Genomic DNA, 18,084 nt, shown 5'->3' with positions numbered 1-18,084 from the left:
TCCTACCATTCCTTATACCTATAATGTCCCCTCCAGGCAGTCCCATCCTATCCCTCTTCATCCCTTCTTTAGCTGACATCTGTCCTTGAAGTCCCCATTCAAATACTGCTGTCTTCAAGAAGTCCTCCACTGGTCCTTCCAACTAGTTATAAAGCCTTCTCCATTCCATCCCATCATACAAGCATTTATCAAGTGCCTAGTGCATTTCATGCAAGGCACAGTGCCAGGGATGGGAATATAAAACACAACAATCCCTGTTTTGAATGGACTGATGTCCTATTGGGGGAATACAATACATGTGCCAATAAGTTACTCCAAAGTTTTTACGAAGTTATACAAAACCATTTCAAGAGAGAGAATAACTAACGAACTGGGTTGAGAAGGTGGAAGAGAGATGAATGAAGGAAGGTTTCATTAAGAGGATGACACTTGAGCTATGCTTTGAAAACTGCCAGGAATTCTAAAGGGTGGAACTCCTGTCTCCTTTACACTCACTTGTTCACTTGCATTCAGATTTGCATTATAGTTACTTTTGTGCATGTTATAGTTTTTCTACGCACAGTAGTAAGTTTCTTGAGGGACTCAGTTTCAGTTAATCACCTTTGAATCTTCCGTAGAGCACAGCACTGTGCAGTGCTTAATAAAAGTTGAATTAATAAATTAATGATGAAAAAAATGTACTTAGGTCTAGCTCATATGTTTCCCTCATATACCTGTTCCTCCTTCTAAATTTCCTTTATTTGTGGCATCTCCATTTACCCAGTCCTCTATGTTTATAATTCTGGTATCTTCTTTCTCCCTCAGCTTTTGTATTAAGGCAGTTACTGAATCCACTCAATTCCATTTGAGTAACATCTTTCATAACTTGCACTTTCTCAAAATCCTCCCTGGCCTTCATAATCATGTACACAGACTAATAAAATCACCTACTAACCAATTATTCCACTTGTATTCCTTCCTCCTCCAATCTAACATTCACACTGCTGCCAGAAAATCATTTTTATGTGTCTATATAGCCATGCTATTCCTCTGCTCACAAAATCATCAATGGTTCCCTATTTCCAAGTTAAAACACTTTTATCTAATATTCAAGCCCTTCTTTAGCCACCTTATGCTTCTGGATTAATCTAATATTATTCATCTCCATTTACTCTAAGCAAGCTGGATAATACACCATACTCTCATCCCCACCCAACACCTTCATACCCAAAATTTTTCACAACTTTGTGTCACCTTACCTTTTCTGAAACTTGCCTATATGCTGATGATACCTTCCTTCTTCTCTTGAACTACTAACTAAAGCCAATGCCACCTTCTTCAGGAAGTCTTCACTTCCCCCACACTGTTAGTTACTATCCAATATGCACAGTTTTTACATCATTTCTAACATTGACTTAGCTATTGGGACCCTAAATTAAGATCTTTGTCCAGTAGTCAACAAGTGTACATATTAACTGAGGAACTGAATTGTATCAACCTTAATATTATTGCTATAAATAAAATCAGAAGACCAAAGAAGGGAGAGCTGGAGAGGATAGATAACTAATAATTTAATTAATTAATTAGAATTAGTAGCTAGCTAATAGGATTAGTTTTTTCATGTGTCCAAGGGCAACAAAAAACATCATTCCATGAGACATTTGTCTATTTCATATTGAAAGGTTCATGATAAATGTCTCCAAAAATCCATGGTATAGTATATATGTCATTCAAAATATGTCATTCAAAAGTTGAATTAGTGAAGAAATTTTATGAAGAATTTTGTAAAACCTTTCCAATTAAATCTGATATATACCATGATACTTAACAAATGCAATGCAAAGGTGGATACAGGAGGGGATAGAAAATGTCAGAAAATATGGATCAAAATTAAGAAATAAGAGAACTCCAATACTCATAGAATACCCAGAAGCTCAAATGTACACATTCAAATCTATAAATTCCAAATTTTTTCTCTGAGAAAAGAATAAGTACCAAATAATATCACAATATACTTAATTTGTTATATTTTAACAGACAAAAAATAATTCATCACTGATACAGAAATAGTTCCTAAATCAACCTATCCATATACAGTCAAAACACTGACTTATTAGAGCAAAAATAAAAATGAATACAAAACTAGAAAAATAAAATGAAAAAAAATATGGGGATAATTAAAGCAACTCCTACATAACCTATTAAAACAAATTAATAATCTGAAATATTGGGAATGAATGGATGAAAAGACAGTAACATCAATCATAATAAATTCATACAAAAATTAGACAATGCATATTAAGTGCCATAATCAGGACACAAAAGAGTCAAAGAACCTAGCCAGCAAACACTTGATCTCCCTGCCAACCAGAGAGAAATGATAGCAATGCTTTTGGAAGAGAAATTCATTGGTACAAATTTTCAGAGATGGATAATGGATGATTATGAAGAGTCTCACCTCATAAATCAGAGAGAAGCAATGAGAGGAAAAACACATTTCAAAAAAAGCTTGGCAAGGGTCTAAACTAAGCAAGTAAAGTAATCAAAAGGGCATTTAAGGATGAAAGCAAAGCAATGAAAATGGAAAATACCAATAAAAATGTAACAACAACTTTTCATCCATCAAGGACGTTGGAGCCACCATATTTGGAATCTAATATCACAGTATCAGTTATGCCCATAGCAGAGGTGGAAATCACTTAAAAGTAGCTAAATTCAAACAAAAAGGTACATTAGAACCAAATGTGAGAACTAGTTATTTTCAAGAGAATATTAGGAACTGTGGACTTATATGCCTACGTTCTACGCTCTCTCTCTCTCTCTCTCTCTCTCTCTCTCTCTCTCTCTCTCTCTCTCTCTCTCTCTCCCTCTCTCCACACACACACACACACACACACACACACACACACACATATATGTGAGAATAATTTACATATTTGAAGCACATCTTTGATGAGAATATTAGAAAAGAAAAGGAAAACTTTTGCAAATAATATTCTGCAGTAGTCCATATTTTTGCCATCACAAAATTGGCTGAAAGATGAAGACAATACAAAATCTCACTGTGTTCATTGGCCATTTAAAAACAAACAGATAAAAAACATTTTGTACAGTAGAATGAAGTACCAGCCTAAAAGTTCTTACCCCAAAGAAAGTCTCCAATGCACGTCAAAAGAATAAATGTTTTCTAGAAATATTTGATAGCAAATAACCTTGATGTTCCTCTAATAATTAATATCAGGAGAAGCACTAAAAAGGAAACAAATGTCTACTCACCAAATGTGTTTGCCACTGTAACTAGGGATATCCAGCAGAGTCCATAGAAGTTGAAGTGGGATGCCCTATAGACGGTGCAGGTCTCCAAAAGCTCTTTTATGCTGATTCATTCAAGGTCCTACCATGGACCAAGCACTGTGGGCTATGGGATGTTGCCTTCATGAAGCCCTGAAACACCATAAAGTTTCCTAAATGAGATCCATCATCATTCCAGTGTTTGGCCTAACTATAAAAACAGGGGAGGAGCAGTGGGGGACCCAAAAGCCAAAACAAGGAAATCAAGAATGACTATGGTCTAGACTTTGATTTGTAGTTGAAGGTACTTCATCTTTACTGATTTACTGCCTCTAGTACAGGAGGATAACTAACTAAAGCAGAACAACCTACTCCCACCCCCGACCTGCACCATCCAAAACAAATTTCATTAACTCAGAGAACACAAACAACTTTCCCTGGGGACAGTAAGAAATGCAGTAACTTCTTTCTGCTTGATTATAAACAGTATTCTTGACACCACACTGAAGGAAATCTGATGCTCATCTCCTAAATGATGCATACCATCCTTGCTGACTTTTACTGATAGATCATCCTTATGGTTTATACTCTGAGGTCCTTTCTAGATGGAGGCTTCTTATGAATGGGAAAATGATTGAAGGGCACCCCTATGAATGACCCTTTTCCAAGACAGTCCATTTTAACACACTAGATCCTTGCTTTAATGCTTTCAATGGCTATTTGTCCAATTAATCACTCTCCACTCCCACCTCTCAAAGTGGTTTAATTTCTCATTCAACAAGAGGACCTCACTATGAGTTCCTGTCACTTAGCATAATGGAAAGAGAAATGGGTTTGGAGTGGAAAAAAGAAGTCAAGTCTTTGACAGGAATTTGAATCCTGGCTCTGTAACTTAATGGATTTCTGCCTTCAGTCAAGATGCATAACCTTCCTGGATTACTACATATTTTCATTTATAAAATAAAGGAACTGAATTTGATGACATCTAAGTTCCTTTTAGTTGTAATATTCTGTGATAAGGCAGCCTAATAACATTGACATCTCAGAACAGTATGGTCCATGCATAGTATTTTGCTTATAAGTGCTCACTAGCTCCATTTATTAAGCATCTACTGTGTGCTAGACATTGGAAGAAAGGAAATAGTACCTATCCTCAAGGAGTGCACATTCTACTAGGGGGATATGACACACATCATAACACTTAAGTGTACGGTCAATTTCTTCTACTTGCTTGTGTGATTCTCATGTTTAAGTTATTAACTTCTCTAAGCCTCAGTTTCCTCATCTGAAAAAATAAGAATAATAATATGTGTATTATTTAGTGAAACTTAAAATGTCTAAACTGATTAAAGTAGAAACAGAAAGAAGCTGATCTATGAGATTCAATAAACTCATTAGGTTCTGAAGTCTCCACTTATTCAGTTTGGGATTTCAATTCAAGTCTGGGAATCTTCAAGTTAGAATTTTCCTGTTGGAATTTCCATTAATCAATCCTGAAAATATTCCTTAGATTTCATTTGCATCAAAGTGAATCAATTTTAAGAAAGAAACAGAAAACACATAGGGCAAGAGATTCCTTGCATTAATTAGGTACAAGAAATAAAACCCACCTTCATAGAATCTGCATAGGAGACGTTGGAAGTGTTGGATTGCTGCAAATTTAAAAGTCTATGAGCACTTCTTTACATTTTATGTGTCAATGTCCTCTTCGGTAATCTGGTGAACCCCTTTTCAGAATAACGTTTTGTTGCCTACATCCATCATTGAAGGAAATACTAAATTTCAGTCAAAATTTAGGAAAAAGGGAGATGTAATCTTGTCTATCCCCCAGGCTTAGAACCCTCAGTCTACGGACAATGGTGAGGTGAGACATGATGAATTAACTACCAAGTTTCCATTTTCCTACTTTGAATGGAAGTAGGCCTCATTGGGCACCATTTTCTGCAAGGAAAATGAAGCAAAACATCAAGTTATTATTCATGGATGTGCCCAGTATTCCTATAAAGCAACCTCTGAAATAAACCCCTCATTTCAGTTACAATGAGTGAATGGATAGGGGAGTAATGGTGCTATTTGAGTGGCAGAGATATCTCCAAACATGTACCATAATTCATTCTCAGTCACCCATTCTATCCCTGTTGTTCCTCTCCACGCCCACTTTTACCTCTCAATTTTAACTTGTTTTTCAGAAAAGACATAGGGAACAACATTTTAAGGACCTACAAGTTAATAGGAAAGGCAGACAAGACCATTATCTACATGAGTCAATCCTAAGCACAAGAGAGAGAACAGCATCTTCAAGGTTAGTAACCAACTTTCTGCTCCTGTGTTGGTCATGGGAAGACATGGGAGGAGGAAGGGGGATGAAAATATTGTAGAGCTGCAGCCTACAGCTTCATTTTCTGACCTTGAGTGGAAGGGTGTCATTGGGCAGAGTAGTGTACCCTATAGAAAATACTAGACAATAATCTGTCATTATTATTATTAGGCTTCTGAGTAATCAGTGCTCTCATAAAACAATCTCTGGACTAAACCCACACTCCAGACCAGGGATCCCATTTGTCCAAATAAAAATAGTTGGTATTTTTAGACTACTTTAAGTTTTGCAAAGTTCTTTACAACTCTGATCTCATTCAATGCTCCCAACAACCCTGCGAAGTAAGTTCTACAAGCATTATCATCTGATCCCTTTTGCACATGAGGGGACAGAAGATCAGAGAAGCCAAGGGATTTACCCTTGGTCACAGAGCAGGTTCATTCAAGTGTCAGATGCAGAAATGGATGTGGGTCTTGCCTTATTCTGAGTCAAACCCTCTTCACTATACTATGTTAGGTTGCCTCAATGGAACAGCTCCTCTAGGAGCTAGGCTGTGCAATGGACAGAGTGCTAGAAATGGAGTCAGGAAAGTCTGGCTTCAAATCCCATCTAGACACTAGCTGTGTGACCATGGGCAATTCATTTTACTCTTTCTGCCTCAGTTCCTTCAAGGATAACAAGAGCATCTATTTCCCAGGTTTGTCACAATGATTAAATGAGATAATTGTTGTATAGTATTTGACATAGTGCCTGGCACATAGTAGGTGCTTAATAAATTCTTATTTCTTTCCTTTCTAAACTAATATGTGCAAACTGTGTGGCTGAAGATTAAGTAGGACTGAGGAAGCCTAAAAGCTCTTAGCACGTGTGGAGCCAAAGAGAAAAGTAGGGCTCCGCTTCTTTTCTTTCCTCTCTCCCCTCCCCCTCTCTCCCCCGCTTGTACTTCTACTTCCATTCCCTTAAGCTTAGCCTTCTTAGGAAATCTCCCCCTCTTCGTCCTAAGAAAGAAGAGCCCCTGCACTTGTAACCGAAACCCTGTAATAAAGCTCAACCCCTGTTTGACTCTGGAACGTCCTTTCTCTCATACGTGCATCCGGCGTGGCCAGCCGAAGACCTGGACAGGTAAGAAAGACTCGGGTAGCCCAATACAGGCCTCTAGGCTTGGCAGTGTGAGAGAGGAAAGAAAAGAAGCGGAGCCCTACTTTTCTCTTTGGCTCCACACGTGCTAAGAGCTTTTAGGCTTCCTCAGTCCTACTTAATCTTCAGCCACACAGTTTGCATCTCAATACCGTGCTGTTAGGTAACTAGGTGTGCTCCAATCCGGGACGACCTCGAGGGCAGGGAGACTCCACCCATCAGGTATCTCCGGGGGAGAGGCGGAAATACCCGAGCTAGTCGAGCTAGCTCGGTCTGACCTTCTCGAACCCCCGCTGTTCATGGAGGGCCTCGTAAGACTCTAAGATTTAGAAGTCCCACTTTTACCTGCCCGAGACTGTCCGCACGGAATTGAGCTTCCAGTCCCAACATATCCCCTTCTTTGTTATGCGCGGAGCGCACCTGGCTCTAGAGCAAACAGTGGCTGGAGGCTGAGTGGATTAGGAAGGCCTTTAGCATATGAGTACCTTACAACAAGACTTCATTCACACAGAAATCTGCAGCTAGCACAACTGACAAAGGGAGGCATCAAATAAAACAAAGATGAAACTAAATGGCTGAGTTACAACAGGGGAAGTGCAATCAACTAAAATCCCAAAGCATATTTTAAGAGAAGCAGCTGGTGTAGGCGCCTTACACGTCACCACTCCCTTAATCTTGCAAATGGATCTATACAGGTGGAAAATTGGTCACCTCCTCCCCACCCAAGTGTCCTGGGTTTGTGATATCAAAGTCCTCATTCAGCTGGCGAAAAAAGGATGCCTAGATGGGAAACTGTCAGCAGCAGTGTCTGCGGTTGTGATGAGGGCTGCTTCCTCTCTGGGCAGCAAGGTTAAAGCTGTCAGCAGCAGGCTCAGGTGGTGTATGATCCTTCTCCGGGGTCTCTGGGCTCTCCGGGGTCTCCGCCTCCTGCGTCTCCGTCGTCTCCGACCTCGGTTCCCACCTACGGATCCTTCTAATGGGAATCCACGCATCACCTTTTCCTGTGGAGACACAAACATACCCTGGACCCCATATTAGTATCTTATACGGACCTTTCCATTTCCCTGAGGCCATATCCTTTACCATGGCCCATGTGTCTTTATATCCAGCCTGGGTATTACTTTCCTTGTGGGGTTGTCTTGGAAAAGTCACAAAATGTCTCATAGCTGGAGTAGTATGTGAGTTTTTTGAGACAGCTGTATCAAGCTCTGATTGTATTAGGCCTCTTGATCTTAGCTCTGATTGTATTAGGCCTCTTGATCTTAGCTCTGATTGTATTAGGCGACCTTTTCCCCTTCTTTGTTTAGCGAGGATCGCCTTTAAGGTAAAGATGATAAGAATGCATAGTGGCTCTTTACTTAGGTATAGCTGCTGCCAGGTGCTTACAAATGCTTCATTAACATCTGTAAGGAACCTGACTTTCCCAGATTTTTTCTTTATAACAAACACAGGAGCATTCCAGGGTGCTAATTGCTCCTTAACCAATAGTTGTAGTGCCTGGAGTTTTTCTGGAGTCAGAGACCATTGCTCCACCCAAATCGGGGTGTCTGACTTCCAATTCAAGGGTGGGGACTCCAGTACAACAGCAATGGCCCTTACTAAAAATTTGATAGCTTCATCCCGAGGCGGCTCATAATGTCCCTGCCCCAGATGTTAAAACTAAGTCCTGGAATCACCAACGGCCATACGGTCCTTTGGCGATCCTCTGCCTCCCACTTTACTGGGTGCATTGTCTCTAAGGTATTTTGGCACCCTCCTATTCCCCACACTGGTCTCTGGCTTTCTTTGAGCTTCCAGTGCCTTAAGGGAAGGGCAATAGCTATGGGAAGCTGATCCTGGCCCCTCCCTGTACTTATTTCTTTCTGCCCAGGGGTAAGGCAGGCTCTGGCTAAGCTCTTCCAGTCATTAGGAGTCAGAATGAACTGACCGCTGAGAGTTTCAAGCATGGCTATAACAAAGGGTGAATTAGGGCCATGCTTGGTACAAGCCTCTTTAAGAGTCGCCACTCTCTTCCACTCTATGGGTATGTGGCTCCTCCGAACCCCACCGGGGACACTGGGGTCCACTATTTCTAACACAGGAAATGTCCCTACATCTGCTCCATTCTCTATAGCCTTTCCCATTCCTTCTTCCAAACTGGACTGTGGCCCTGAACTGTCCGACCAATGGAGCAGGTTATAAGGAGGCGCGGAGGGAAGGCACGGCGTATTCTCCCCTGCCTCGCCTTTTCCATCCGCTAGATGGAGCTCCGGGTCTATTTTTTCTCTACACTCCTTAACTTTCTGCTCGCCAGGGTTCTGCTCGCCAAGGTCCTCCCCTCCCCTCTCTCCGCTTCCACTCTTATTCCAATCCCGCCCTGGCCTCTCCGGCCCTTCCTTACAAAATTCTCGGAGGTCGTTTAACTCTATTGTGACCCCCGCCTCCCTGCCTTCCCTGTGAAGTGTCTCAGCCCAGACCTCCTGTTCCTCTGGCTTTATTACTGGCAATTGATTCCTCATCCCTGCCCTTTTCCCAGGGGTTTGGGAAGCTTCTCCCCTTTCTCTCCTTCCGAATCTAGGATTCGGGACTCGCTTCTTTCACAGCCCCTTCCGGGTGTACCCCAAAAGCACCCAGGATTATCTACGCTCCCAATCCCTGTTGGGGCGCCAACTGCCAAGCCTAGAGGCCTGTATTGGGCTACCCGAGTCTTTCTTACCTGTCCAGGTCTTCGGCTGGCCACGCCGGATGCACGTATGAGAGAAAGGACGTTCCAGAGTCAAACAGGGGTTGAGCTTTATTACAGGGTTTCGGTTACAAGTGCAGGGGCTCTTCTTTCTTAGGACGAAGAGGGGGAGATTTCCTAAGAAGGCTAAGCTTAAGGGAATGGAAGTAGAAGTACAAGCGGGGGAGAGAGGGGGAGGGGAGAGAGGAAAGAAAAGAAGCGGAGCCCTACTTTTCTCTTTGGCTCCACACGTGCTAAGAGCTTTTAGGCTTCCTCAGTCCTACTTAATCTTCAGCCACACAGTTTGCATCTCAATACCGTGCTGTTAGGTAACTAGGTGTGCTCCAATCCGGGACGACCTCGAGGGCAGGGAGACTCCACCCATCAGGTATCTCCGGGGGAGAGGCGGAAATACCCGAGCTAGTCGAGCTAGCTCGGTCTGACCTTCTCGAACCCCCGCTGTTCATGGAGGGCCTCGTAAGACTCTAAGATTTAGAAGTCCCACTTTTACCTGCCCGAGACTGTCCACACGGAATTGAGCTTCCAGTCCCAACAAATATGAAAGTGTTTGGGGGTGCTGCTGCTAACCTGAAAGACAGCAGTATAGAATCTAATAGAGCCTTAAGCTTAACCCTCAGGGAAACGCTTCCCTATTGTAAATAAGAGTTGGTTATGTGCAATGCAAGGGCTGAGATAATTGAATAATCATGCTTCTGGTTCTGAGACCAGTGCATCTGCATCAGCAGAACCCCACCATCTCAGAAGGGACCTCAGAGTCACTTGACAAAGTACCTTCTCTATAGCATAGTTGACAAGTAGTCATTCACCTTTGCTTGAAGACTTCCAGGGAAAGAGGTGATGCAGAATAAATTGAGAGATGATAGAGGGGGAAATCTGTTGGAAAAGACAGGATGGAAGAGGGTCACTTGTATATGTTTTGCCTTGCCTTGACAAGGAGAAGGGCCACCTCATCATGTGAGGCAGGGCTTAAGGATCTGGGTGACATGAGATAATTAAGAGGGCAGTAAAGCCAGAATACATGGAATGACCTGGGAAAACCTTGAGGGATGATGAAGATGAGGATGAAGAATAGAGTGAGGAATGATAAGATTCAGAGAAAGATTAAAATGAAGAGGGTTGAGCACACAGAGAGAAATGTCAGAGATCAGGATCATGGAAGTGGGACAGGTGTGATGATGAATGTGATCATCCCTGTGTATGACTGAGACCGTGGAAGTTGAGGAGGTTGATAAACTAAGAATCCTGAGTGTTTGAGAGGAATCTAGAAGGCTTATGATGACACATACTACCCATATCCTAACAGAGAGATGATGGACTCAAGGTGCAAAATGATATTTATCTTTTCAGATGTGGTCATTGTGGGAATTTGTCTGCTTATTTGTTGCAAGGGTTTTTCTTTTTTCTCTCAATAATGAGTACTGAGGAGAGAAAATAAATAATTTATAATTTTCAAAATTAATTTAAAATGTAGGCCACTACCTGGGGCAGCCCATTCCACATTTTAGACAGTTCTAAGTGTCAGGCAGGGATAGAGACTAGCCCAACGATTTCATTGACATAGGAAATTATTGAATGAAGAAGTTCCCTCATGAAATAAGGTAGTCTAGCTGTATCAGAATTCACACTGCATTATAAAGTGGTAATTATCAAAACAATCTGGTACTGGCTCAGAAACAGCATGTGTGTGTTTGTCCTTCATTGCAGAAGAAGACCATGCCATCAGAGAAATAATGACATGACTTGCACTTGACTTTGCTTGCTGTGCAGATCACCAGCCTCACTTCTCCTCCAGAGCCATCTGAATTCAGTTATTCATCAGGAAGACTGGAGATGACCTAGTATGAGGCAATTGGGGTTAAGTGACTTGCCCAAGGTCACACAGCTAGTGAGTGTCAAGTGTCTGAGGTGACATTTGAACTCAGGTCCTCCTGACTCCTACACTGGTGCTCTATCCACTGTAACACCTAGCTGCCCAACAAACTGAGTGGTGGATCAGTGGAACAGATTAGGTACAAATCACATTGCAGTAAATGACCATAGTAATTTAGTATAGGATAAACCCAAAGCTCCAAGCTTTTGGAACAAAAACTCATTATTTTACAAAAACTTCTGGGAAACTGGAAAATACCATGGCAGAAACTAGGTATAGACCAACATCTCACACCATATACCAAAATAAGTTCAAAATGGGTACAGGATTTATACATCAGGAGCGATAACCATAAGCAAATTAAGAGAGCATGGAATAGTTTGTCTGTTGTATTTGTGAATAAGGGAAGAATAAGGGAAGAATTTGTGAATAAGAGAAGCTATAGAGAGCATTCCAAAATATAAAATAGATCATTTTGATTATATAAAATGTAAAATATTTTGAATGAACAAAACCAATGCAACTAAGGAAAGCAGAAAACTGGGAGGAAATGTTTGTAACAAGTATCTCTGATAAAGGCCTAATTCCTCAAATATAGAGAGAACTGAGTCAAATTTATAAAAATATAAGTCATTCCCCAATTAATAAATGATCAAAGGATGTGAACAGGAAGTTTTTAGATAAAGAAATCAAAGCTGTCTATAATCATATGAAAAAATGTTTTAAATCACTTCTGATCAGACAAATGCAAATCAAAACAACTCTGAGGTACCACCTTGCACCTATCAGAGTGGCTAATATGACAAAAAAAAAAAGAAAATGTTGGATGTTGGAAAGGATGTGGGAAAACTGGGACACTGACAGACTATTGGTGGAATTGTGAACTGATCCAACCATTCTTGAGAGCAATTTGGGACTATGTCCAAAGGGCTATCAAACTGTGCGTACCCTTGGACCCAGCAATACCACTGCTAGGTCTATATTCCAAAGACATCTAAAAAAAGGGATAAGGACCTGTTTGTACAAAAATATTTATAACTCCTCTTTTTTGTGGTGGTCAAGAATTGGAAATTAAAGGGATGCCCATCAATTGGGGAAAAGCTAAGCAAACTGTGGTATAGGATTGTAATGGAATATTACTGTGCTATAAGTAATGACAAGCAGGATGATTTCAGAAAAGCCTGGAAAGACTTACATGAACTGAGGCATAGTGAAGTGAACAGAACCAGGCAATATTATTCAATGAAGAACTATTAATGACTTAGTTATTCTCAGGAATACAATGATCCAAGACAATTCCAAAGGACCAATGATGAAGCATACTCTCTGCCTCCAGAGAAAGAACTGATACTGATTGAATATAGACTGAAGCATACTATTTTTCATTTTCATTTTTTTCTTTTATTTGAGTCATCTCATACATAATGAATAATATGGAAATGTTTTACATAATTGCACATGTGTAACCTATATCTGATTTCTTACCTTCTCAGGGGAGAAGGGAAGGGAGGGATAGAATTTGAAACTCAAAATTTTAAATAAAAATATTTTTAAAATTGTAAAAAAATCCAACTACAGGCCAAGATCAACATTTTGGGAGCCTCCCTTTCAATGCTCCTCGTGCCTCTGTTGCACAACAAGGGCCCAGACAGATAGACAGAAAGTATGCCCCTTCTCTGGCAGTGAGTCCTGTCAGATTCTACAACCCAAGGGTTTTTTAGTAAACATTGATATAGAAAGCAAATCACTTGCCAGAGGCCAGAGGCCATCCACTCAACTGAGGTTTAAAAAACTATAGATAGCAATGGAACAAGTTATGGTGGAAGGAGAAAAGAAAGTATAGAAAGAGCAGATAGTAGGGAAGTACTTAATGTAAGAGAGAGAGAGAAGGAGACAGAGAGAGAGAGAGAGAGAGAGAGAAAGGGAGGAAGGGAGGAAGAGAGAGCGTATCAGGGCAGCATGTATGAGGCATCTGAAGTCTCTCTTCCCACCTGCCCCTCCCCAATGACTTAAAGGCAATGTTTCTACCTTCCCTAGGAAAGATGAATTTATCCTCCAAAGGAATTCAGAGTAAGGTCCTGAGATTAATTGTAACATGAGCTGCTCCTAATGATTTAGTATAGATGAAAATATAGTGGTTGCTCACTACAATGGTGAATACAAGATAAAATATTCCAAAGCACATTTAGGGGGATGTAGTGTGGTGCAAAGGATAACAGTACCAGGCCTGAAGTCAGGAGAACTCCTCTTGGTGAGTTCAAATCCACCCTCAGACACTTACTAACTATAAACAAAGTCAAGTGCAAGTCATGTCATCATTTCTCTGATCTCATGGTCTTTTTTGAAAATGAAGGATAAACACAACAAGAATATTAACCTGAACAAGTCACTTAACCCTGTTTACCTCAGTTCTTTATCTGTAAAATGAGCTGGAGAAGGAAATGGCAAACCAGTCTAGTATCTCTGTTAAGAAAACCCCAAATGGAGTCAGACATAACTGAAAAAATGACTCAACAACAAAATATTTTTAATTAACTTTAAAATTCTAAGTTTTTCTGATAAGTAAAGTATTCTGAATTGGAGAAGACCCGCAGGTAGGGTAACTCTCCTTCCAGTCTCTCTCCTAGTCTTCTCATATAAGTTTATGATCATGATATCATTTGCACAGTTTTCATTGATTTCTTCATCTTTATTGTCTGGAGGTTCTTTGTTTGGGTTTTTTTTGTTTGTTTGTTTGGTTTGCATTAAAAGTTCGGTTATATAAACAAAAAAAGAAGAAAAAAGTTCTCTCTACCTATGCAGGTCAGAATCTTCTCTCTAATGTGTCGTCTCAGAGAGTTACATAGAGCACAGATGTCAAACACCAGAGCCAGAAGGTTCAGGGAGACTGAACCAGATGAAAATGTAATTCCAAGTCAATATGTGCCCTGAAGAGATACTTAGGTTTGGTTGAGTGGTGCCTGTTTCTATGTGAGTTTGACACCAGTGACCTAGAGCCCTGAGAGGATCAATGATTTGTTCATCCAGTGTATGTCATAGGCTGGATTTGAACATGAGTCTTTCTGGTTCCAAGGCCAGCTCTCTGTCCACAACACTGTATCCACTCTGCTTTTTTTCTTATTTCCTCTTAGTTCTTCCTCCTGAGGCCAACCAGAACAAATCTAATGCCTCTTACTGAGCATAGCCTTGCTTTGGGGACAATTATAATGCCTCCATCTCCACTCATACCACATAGTTTCTTCTGGAGATTAAATACCCTGAGTTTCTTCAACCAGTCCTTATGTGGGAATAGAGGTTAACACTTGTGGTTATTCAGTCATTTCAGGCTCTTCATGACCCCATTTAGGGGATTTCCTGGCAAAGATGCTGGAGTATTTTGCCATTTCCTTCTCCAATACATTTTACCAATGGGGAAACTGAGGCAAACAGAGTTAAGTGACTTGCCCAAGATCACATAGCTAATAAGTGCTGTGAGCACAGATCTGAACTCATAAAGATGAGTCTTCCTGATTTCCAAGCCTAATGTTCTATCCACCGTGCCACCTAGCACCTTATGATTCACTGGTCCTATTCAAAAACAAAGAACAAATAACAGTAAGAATATAGCAATAATGTATAAATTCTTTGAAAATAGGACTGTTTCATTCATTAAAAACAATTTGGTTTTTCTTTGCATCCCTAGTCCCTAAGGTTCTCGTATGGTATTTTACATATAGCAGACACGGTAAATATTTGTTGGATTGATAATATTAGATTAAATGATACCAAGGTCCTTTACCTTCTGGGTCACCCACCTCTGAATACTTTCCTTTTTAGTTTATTAATAACCTTCCTAAAAGATGGCATGCAGAATTGAATACCATACTCCAAATGTGATTTGACTAGGGCAGGATACAATAAGGACTGCCTTTTCCTTGCTCCTATTTGTAATGCCTCTCTTAATGCAGCCAAAGTTATCATTATGTTTTTGGAATGAGCAACCATGACCCCACCATTTTGTGTATGAGAAGATCATAGTATCATACATTTAGAGCTGGAAAGAACCCCAGAGTCATCTAGTTTAAACCCTTTAATTTCTCAGCAAAGAAACTGAAGCCTGGGAAAGTTAGCTATCTTGCCCAAGGTCACAGAGATTTGTTGAACCCAAGGGGAAGACCTTGCACTTATCCCAACTTCTATCTAGATTGCCAAATCTTTTCTAGATTGCCAAAATCTTTTAAAATCATCCAATGTATTCACTTTCCAGACAGAAAGCATACTAGACTGAATCCACAGGACCTGGGTTTGAGTCCGAACTTTACCATTTATTGGGTGTGTGACCTTAATTTATCTGAAACACAGTTTCCTCCTCTGTAAAATGGAATGAATAATGATTGCACTTGCCAGGACTGTGCAAGCAAACTTGATAATTCATAAAAATGCTTAAAACCATAAATGCTACATAAATGTTAGGCTAGTATTACTATAAATTAAGAAGACAAACCTGGTTAAATAAATAGGGGGTCAGCCTCTGAATCAGGAAAAACTGGAGTCAAGAACTGTCTCTGGCACACACTGACTATGTTATGTGACCCTGAGCAGCTCCCTTATTCTTTTAATATATCCTTATGACCATTAGTTGGGAAGTACATTAACAGCTGCCTATTTGTATCAGTAGATGGAGTTTTCTCACCAGGGTGTTCCCTACACTGAAAAATTGCAAGACTGCCCCACCCTTACCCAAATTTTTGAGGGTTGGAGAAAATTGTGAAGTTGGACACCATCAGGATATTATCTCCTTCTCAAGAGCCATATCAGGGACCCCTGCCTTCAGTATTCCAGCATTTCAAGATACTCATGCTAATTTTGTATCTCACTTCCTCTTAGCTCTCCAATTTAATCTTTTCCCCATCCAAAGTGATCTATTCTATGTCCTATTTCTTATGGGAGCTTCTTGGTCTATGGCTGGTTCTTACCCTGCACTAGAGAATACAAACTTAATAGAACAATAAGTAATTCTTATGTAGAAAGAATTGTAGATATGGTGATAGGAGAGAAACTAGCCATCCCATTGTGTTGTTGTATTGTGTTTGACTTTTTATGACCGCTTTTGGGGTTTTCTTGGCAAAGATACTGGAGTGGTTTGCCATTTTCTTCTCCACATAATTTTACAGATGAGGAAACTGAGGCAAACAGGGTTAAACTATTTGCTTAGGCTCACACAGTAAGTGTCTGAAGTTAAGTCTGAACTCAGGAAGATAAGTCATCTTGATTTCAAGCCCATTGTTCTATCCACTTTGCCACATAGTTGCCCACTTATTTTACAGATGAGGAAGCTGAGGCAAACAAGGTTAAGTGACTTGCTTAGGGTGACACAGCTATCATGCCTAAGAGATAGGAATGAAAATCAGGTCTTACTGACTCCAGAACCAGCCCTCCTTCTCCATGATGCCAGTAAATAGATCAACAAGTATTAATTGAGGATTCAGTAGCCAGAATTTTGTGAGACTGCTTGAACAGATACAAGATCAGTGATCCTTGTCCATGAGAAGTTCATATACTGTCAAGCCATGACATAGATACATGACATGATAACTGACAATACAGAATGATAGCTATCCAAGTGCTCAGTGGTATGACATAGGTTGGTAAGTACAGTAGAAGTAGAAAGAAGTTGATAGCAATAAAAATAATTAGGAAAGATTTCATCTAAAAGATGAGAGATCAGTAAGAGTTGGAACACCAAGGAATACCTCTTAGAGGACATTGTTATGAAAATATCTTCCACAAATGGGATCATATTTGTAAAGCACTTAGCACAGTATCTGGCACATAGTAGGCATTTAATAAATTCCTTTTCCTTTGTTTTACACACACTTGCACAATCATACATACAAATTTCCAGTTGTTATCCTCAAAGAAAAATAAAAGTAAAGAGACAGGTACTAACCTTTTTAGAGCTTAGCGAATTTCAAAAACATGAGCTTTAAATAAATGTCCAGGTTACTCCCCTAACTGGCATATGCATACAACTAATGCACTCTCATTTCAAGCTTATTAGATTATTAGTTTTTAACATCTTACCAATCAGAGTGAAGGGAGTAAAATAAGACTACATGGGTGAGAGAAGCCAGGGAAGTGAAAATTTTCCTAATTAGTTCTCCCTCAAAAGAAAAATACAACCAGAGTTATCTCCATGGACTCGATGTTTAACAATCACATGTAACTTTTGGGAATGACAGATAGAAAAGGTGAGTAGCAAAGGGGAAATTTGTTCATCTAAAACTAGTAAACGCCCTCAATTTCTATGATGCCTCAAATGGAATCAATTGGATCTCTTCAGTGGATTTGCCCTCTGCTTAAGACTTGACTTTCACCTTAGTCTAATGACTCATCTCTTTAAAATACAGTGTAATGCAGCAGAACTAGGCATTAAGCATCTGATGACTTTGCAGTCCCTTACTCTGGTTAGATGCACACAGTCTTTTTGCAGAGTTGCAAAATTCATCTTTTGAGACTTCATCAGTCCTTTCATGAGTTAGTGTCAAGCCAAGTGTTTCCCCAGGACTCAGGATTGGGTGGTAGCTACTGAAGGAGACTGTATGTCCCTTTTCTCCGTATCTGAACATAGTCCTATGGAATTACCTAGGTAACCACAAGGGACCCTCAAGATTATCTATTCCTTCCAACAAACATTTTATCTATCACCTACTTTGTACAATGCACTGTGTGCTCCATAATGGGGATGCAAATACATAACCACAAGGAATTTACATCCTACTTAGGGAT

Source organism: Notamacropus eugenii, chromosome 6 (genome assembly GCF_028372415.1).
Source record: "Notamacropus eugenii isolate mMacEug1 chromosome 6, mMacEug1.pri_v2, whole genome shotgun sequence".
In the NCBI taxonomy this organism is placed as follows: domain Eukaryota; kingdom Metazoa; phylum Chordata; class Mammalia; order Diprotodontia; family Macropodidae; genus Notamacropus; species Notamacropus eugenii.
Note: the sequence above shows the minus strand (reverse complement) of the source record.